A 6,000-nucleotide genomic window follows, 5' to 3' on the forward strand; every position below is an offset into this window, starting at 1 on the left:
ATTTATACACTGGAGTTTATGCAGGAATCATTCTAAATCTCTTAGGTCCTGGGTGACCAAGTGGTTAGGGGCGCTCGACTCGTAATCTGAGGGTCGAGGGTTCGAATCTCCGTCACACCAAACATGCTTGCCCTTTTAGCCATGATCTCATGTATTATGTGACGGTTAATCCCATTATTCGTTGGTAAAAGAGTAGCCCAACAGTTGGCGGTGGGTGGTGGTGACTAGCTGCCTTCCCTCTGGGTTTTCAGTTTTAAATTAGGGATGGCTAACACAGACAGTCCTCGCGTAGCTTTGCGCGAAATTTAAAATAAACAAACTAACTAGCTGAAGCTGTTATTCCAAAAACTTCGTCATCGAATATAATATTCGCCCTTTCTGCTGTAGGAGCGTAATATAGAAACAGATAATCCCACTATTCGCTGTTGGGTGATGTACGTTAGTTGCCTTCTATCGAGTTTATCAGTTCAAAATTAGAAAAGACAAATGCAGACAGCTCTCGACTGGCTTTCTCGAAGTTCAACAAACAGAACAAACACAGAGACCATAGTAGGATAAAAAAAAAAAAAACTCCTTCACTGACGTGTTAGTCAAATTATCAAGAATTTTTTTTAATGAAATATACGTTCCTACCTCACATTCACTCGAGTTTTCACCAGGGGTATAAGGGTGTTTTATAAAGTCTATTTTATCCTTCTATGTTTGTTCAACATCAAAATCTCTCAGTGCTGTAACATTAGTGTTAGCTTTCGTCTTTTATTGTTAGTAGGTTTAAATGGAACCCGATCTTAAGTATAATTAGAAATATATTTAAATTTTTTCGTTGTTTTTTTTCTTATTTATTTTATTTTCTGCGTAATGTGTTTGTTGCTGGTTCTCCACTGCTAAATTATGTGGATTATAGTTTATTTTGATGTGTAAGGACTGGAAAAGTTTACCCAAAGTACTTGTTTGTTAGGGGCTGGTCAATCTTAACAGTAAAAAAATGAATCATAACTCCTATCCTGAGTTAAATTACAAAGAGCTTACTTTGAAAAAGAATACACCAATACTGACTGATAATAAGCCAGTGATTTTGAGCACCAAACTGAGCAACTAGTACCACTGAAATACTGCTACAAATACATTGTATTTCTTTGCACGCTACAAACGTAGTGCTTAATCAAACTGTAAACAAATTTCACCCTTTATCTCTCTGACGAACTATAAATAAGATATCCGTGATGACGAGAAAACCCTCTTGTATAGAAAATTATATATTTAAAAACGGTTGGTATGGATAGAGAAAGCACTATGTAGAGGAGCGAACAATGTTTCGACCTTCTTCGGTCATCGTCAGGTTCACAAAGAAAGAAAAAGGTAACTGACCGGTAGCTGACCACATGTTTAAAGGCTGTTGTGTAATTGAGTGTAGGAATGTAGAGGGCGTGCTTAGATGTTGGATATATTTATTAATATTGGTATAAAGGTGTTCCTTTGTATTGGTTTATTTTGGGCTTGAGTTATTGGATAAGTAAGGCTTTTTTTTTTAATGTTTGCATTTGTTTATGTTTGATTCTTATTTAGTATTTAGGTGTTTTCTACGGTTATATTGTGTTTATTTAATTTGTAGTGTTCGAAAACGTGATGGTGACTTTTTGTGTTCTTTGAATCTGGTTTCCATTTTTTCTACTTGTTTCTCCAATATAGAAGACACGGCAGTTATCACATTGTATTTTGTAAATAATGTTGGTGTTGTGTTTGTCAGTGTAGTTTTTACATAGTATAGACCTCAGTTTTGTGCCTGGTTTTTGAATAAATTTAGTATTAACTGGAATGTCATATTTTGTTACTAGTTCTTGCCAAATGTTGGTTATTTTTTGCTGATGTCGGGATATATATTATATGCAGCAGTGTTTGGTTTCGTGATTTTTTAAATGGTGAGGTATATTTACTTTTGTGGGTTGATTTTGCTTTTTGTCTAGGTGTGTGCGTATAATGTTTTCTACGGTTTGTGGAGGAAACTTGTTGATGTTGATGAAGTATTGAATTATTTTGTTTAATTCGTCGCTAATTGTATCTGGTGACCATAGTTTTATGGTTGTGTTTATTTGGTTTCTTAGTATGTTGAGCTTTTGTTTTGTTTCATGTGCTGAGTCCCAAGGAATATATAGTCCAGTATGGGTGATTTTTCGGTGGATTTCTATTTTAAATTGTGTATCGGTTCTTGTAATTTTGAGGTTAAGAAACGATATTTCATTAACAGATCTGACCGCCAGTTAAACACAGACGAGATACATTTACTTAACAAAGGACTCAACTTCGCAATAGCACCTAAAAATCACCCATACTGGACTATACATTCCTTGGGACCCAGCACACAAAACAAAACAAAAACTCAACGCACTAAGAAACCAAATAAACACAGCCATAAAACTATGTTTACCAGATAAAATTAACGACGAATTAGACAAAATAAAACAATACTTCATCAACATCAACAAGTTTCCTCCATAAACAGTAAAAAGCATTATATGTACACACCTTGACAAAAAGCAAAATCAACTAACAAAAGTAAATATATCCCAGAATTTAAAAAAATCACGAAACCATATGCTGCTGCATACCATATATTCCCGACATCAGCAGAAAAATAACCAACATTTGGCAAAACTAGTAAGAAAATGTGACATTCCAGTTAATACCAAATTTATTCAAAAACCAGGCACAAAACTAAGGTCTATACTGTGTAAAAACTATGCTGACAAACACCACACCAACATTATTTATAAAATACAATGTGATAACTGCCACGACTTCTATATTGGAGAAACAAGTACAAAAACGGAAACCAGATTAAAAAAACAGAAAAAGTCACCTTCACAAACGTTTTCGAACACTACAGATTAAATGAACACAACATAACCGTAGAAAACACCCAAATACTAAATAAGAATCAAACATAAACAAATGCAAACTTAAAAAAAGCCTTACTTATCCAATAACTCAAGCCCAAAATAAGCCAATACAAAGGAACACCTTTATACCTATATTAATAAATATATCCAACATCTAAGCACGCCCTCTACATTCCTACACTCAATTACACAACCGCCTTCAAACATGTGGTCAGCTACCGGTTAGTTGCCTCTTTCTTTCTTTGTGAACCTGACGATGACCGAAGAAAGTCGAAACGTTGTTTGCTCCTCTACATAGTGCTTTCTCTACTCATACCAGCCGTTTTTACATATATAATAAATAATATGTGTTATTATGTGAGGCGATCTTCACTGAACAAAGGAAGAAAAATCACCTACTCTCAATCAATTAGTCAAAGAGCAGTTCCGATATAGAATGAGACATTGAGACGATTCACAGTTGTGCAGAACGAGATATAAAGTCGATTCACAGATGTTTAGAATGAGATACAAATACGATTCAAGGTTATGTAGAAAAAGAGACAGTGAAGAGTCACAATTGTGTAGAATCAGACATAAATACGATTCAGAGTTGTGTAAAATGATATACAAATCTGAATCACAGTTGTGTAGAATGAGATACAAGAACCATTCACAGTTATGCAGAGGGATACAGAGAGACAAGTCAGAATTGCGCAGAATGAGACAGATACATTCATAGTTATGTAGAATGTGCCACAGAGACGCGTCACATTTGTGTAGAACCATGAATATGACTTTGGATTAAAATAAAAAAGATAAAAAGAAGAAACCATAATATAATAACCATAATCATATAATACCCACCTTAAGGCCTGTCAATTAACAGAAAATTAACTTTCCTACTCCATGAAACATTGAACTCAGTTAAAACGATAAATAAAATAATTATCATACAAATAATTTTAATTAGTCAAGAGAGCACAATTTAACAAATTTAAATGTCTGTTTATGCGCCAATAAGAGTTTAAAATTTTCTATTTTATTTCCTGTGTCTGTTTGTTTCAGAGCAAAGCTACACTGAACTATCTAATGTCCACCGAGGAGAAAGGAGCCACGAATTTTAACGTTGTAGCTCCGTAAAAAAATCCCATGTATTCGTATAAAATAAAGTCTGCGTTATAGTTTCGATGGATTCATTTCATTACATATATATATATATATATATACGGATCCCTTTACATATATATTGTAAAGGAAGTGCACAATATTTTATAATTAACAAGCTAATTCGTATGTAAAACAATGTCAGGATATTTTTTGCAGCCTTCAAGTAATTGTGCCAATTTCAATGTCCTTACAGTGTTAAGAGCTCGTTACATATAAGAATATCAGTTTACTGAATACGGTTTCAGTGTATCTATGCCATTGTCAGTCTAATTCTTATAAATGCAGGAGTTCGATACTTGCTATCAAAACACTTTAGTTTGTGCCGAATGAGTTTGTCAGTGCAATAACAGGATGTTCGGTAGATAAACGTTGCTATAGTGATGACAATAGAAATAAAGAGACACACTTAAACAGAATATTTAGAAAGTCGCATACTTCCGAAGTATCTTTTGGAAACGTAAGAAAGGAAGTAAACGCAACAGAAACTCACATTCAAACCACTAGAATGAATTTAAATCCAAGTTAATTGAACTCTGAAATAAAACAACCTGAGTAATTTCAACATGCTCATATATAATAAAGTAAGAGTAAATAGGCGTCTTCCAGGTTGTCTGGTTGTCTTGAACTTCAAGTGAGAAAGGTTGCCTCTTCTCTTTGCTAAACTAAACACAAACGAGTAAGCAACCAATAGTTCGATGAGAAAACGGAAAGAGACTATACTGGCGACAGCTTGAGAGGAGACATAGCCTCGCTGTCACTTTTGTGACGGTTCAATTATAAATTATTAAGTTCAAAACGAAATCGGGAGAAAATTATAGAAACGAATAGTTTATAGTATAAGCCTATGATAGTAGTGCAAAAAATATGTTAAAATTAACTTAAATACTGTTGATATAGAAAGCTAAGCCACGTCGAATAAGGGGTAAGTTCACTAGTTCATTAAACGTCTAAGTTTATGACTGTGAAACAGAAAGATAGTCTAGTCATTTCAGTTTGTCTCATTAGGTTTTGGAATTCAATATATATGCTGATAACTATTTATTTGTCCATAGAGAGACAAGAATACAATGTCCATATAAAATAATTCAATGAATTCGTCATGAAAACAGAAGATAAATTAATATTGCATTGTCGGTCCAATTAAGAAAATGAATAGTGTCTAAGTTACGTCGGCTCAAAGCTTAACTAACGTAACTAACAAACATATCAATATCAGTGTGAGTGAAGCACCTCCAGGTGTTCAGTATGTACGTCAGTATGAGCCTGCTAAACGTTAAGTATCAGGAACATAAGTAAAATCTTAATATCAGTTTGATTCACGTGGCTTCAAGAGTTCAATGTGTTCGTCAATAGCCATCCAGTTCACTAGGTTAATTTCATATGCACACATTGTATAAGTGTATGTGTCTGTAAGTAGGTACAGGGTATATCTAAGTCTGCAGATCTCTGATTTATGAAAACCCAGAAGATTAAGTTATATATTTATCAGTTTTACCCTTTTCATTACTAATATCAACTAAATTCCTGAAGCCAAAGTAACTTAACGTCATATTAGTCATTATTTTAGATCCACCAATTCAGAACAATTGGTTTTACTCTCAACTGTAAATGTTAATACGGATCGGTTTTAGTTCCCAGCTTCATCATGAGTTCAATACATAATTTTGTATAATTAAGAGAACGGGTATTTGAATTTCAAGAATTTTTGGTTAGAAGCAAAGTCTAGGCGTCAAGAAAATTATCTGTTATGTTATTTATGTCATGCCTGAGGTCGAGTCAGTGAGCCAGCGAGGTCACTGAACCTATATTAGTGGCAGTTAGACCGAACAACCGAACGCAACAAGTTGTCTGGCCTAGAGGAGTTATTTAGACACGGCTCACAGTAATGGACAACAGCCTCCCCCCCCCGATAATACAGTTTTATATTGGACTGAGACTTTTTATGATAACAAAC

At 34.2% G+C, this 6,000-nt stretch overlaps 1 long non-coding RNA gene across 1 annotated transcript in view; it reads left to right on the forward strand.

The window, feature by feature from the left end:
* Positions 1 to 4,065, forward strand: part of LOC143254537 (uncharacterized) — a 66,468-nt gene extending 62,403 nt beyond the window's left edge. The window contains exon 4 of the long non-coding RNA XR_013030242.1: positions 3,945 to 4,065. This is a non-coding gene — a long non-coding RNA (uncharacterized LOC143254537). The remainder of the gene's footprint in view (positions 1 to 3,944) is intronic.
* Positions 4,066 to 6,000: the final 1,935 nt, after the last annotated feature.

This window comes from Tachypleus tridentatus, chromosome 6, assembly GCF_004210375.1.
Source record: "Tachypleus tridentatus isolate NWPU-2018 chromosome 6, ASM421037v1, whole genome shotgun sequence".
Classification (NCBI taxonomy): domain Eukaryota; kingdom Metazoa; phylum Arthropoda; class Merostomata; order Xiphosura; family Limulidae; genus Tachypleus; species Tachypleus tridentatus.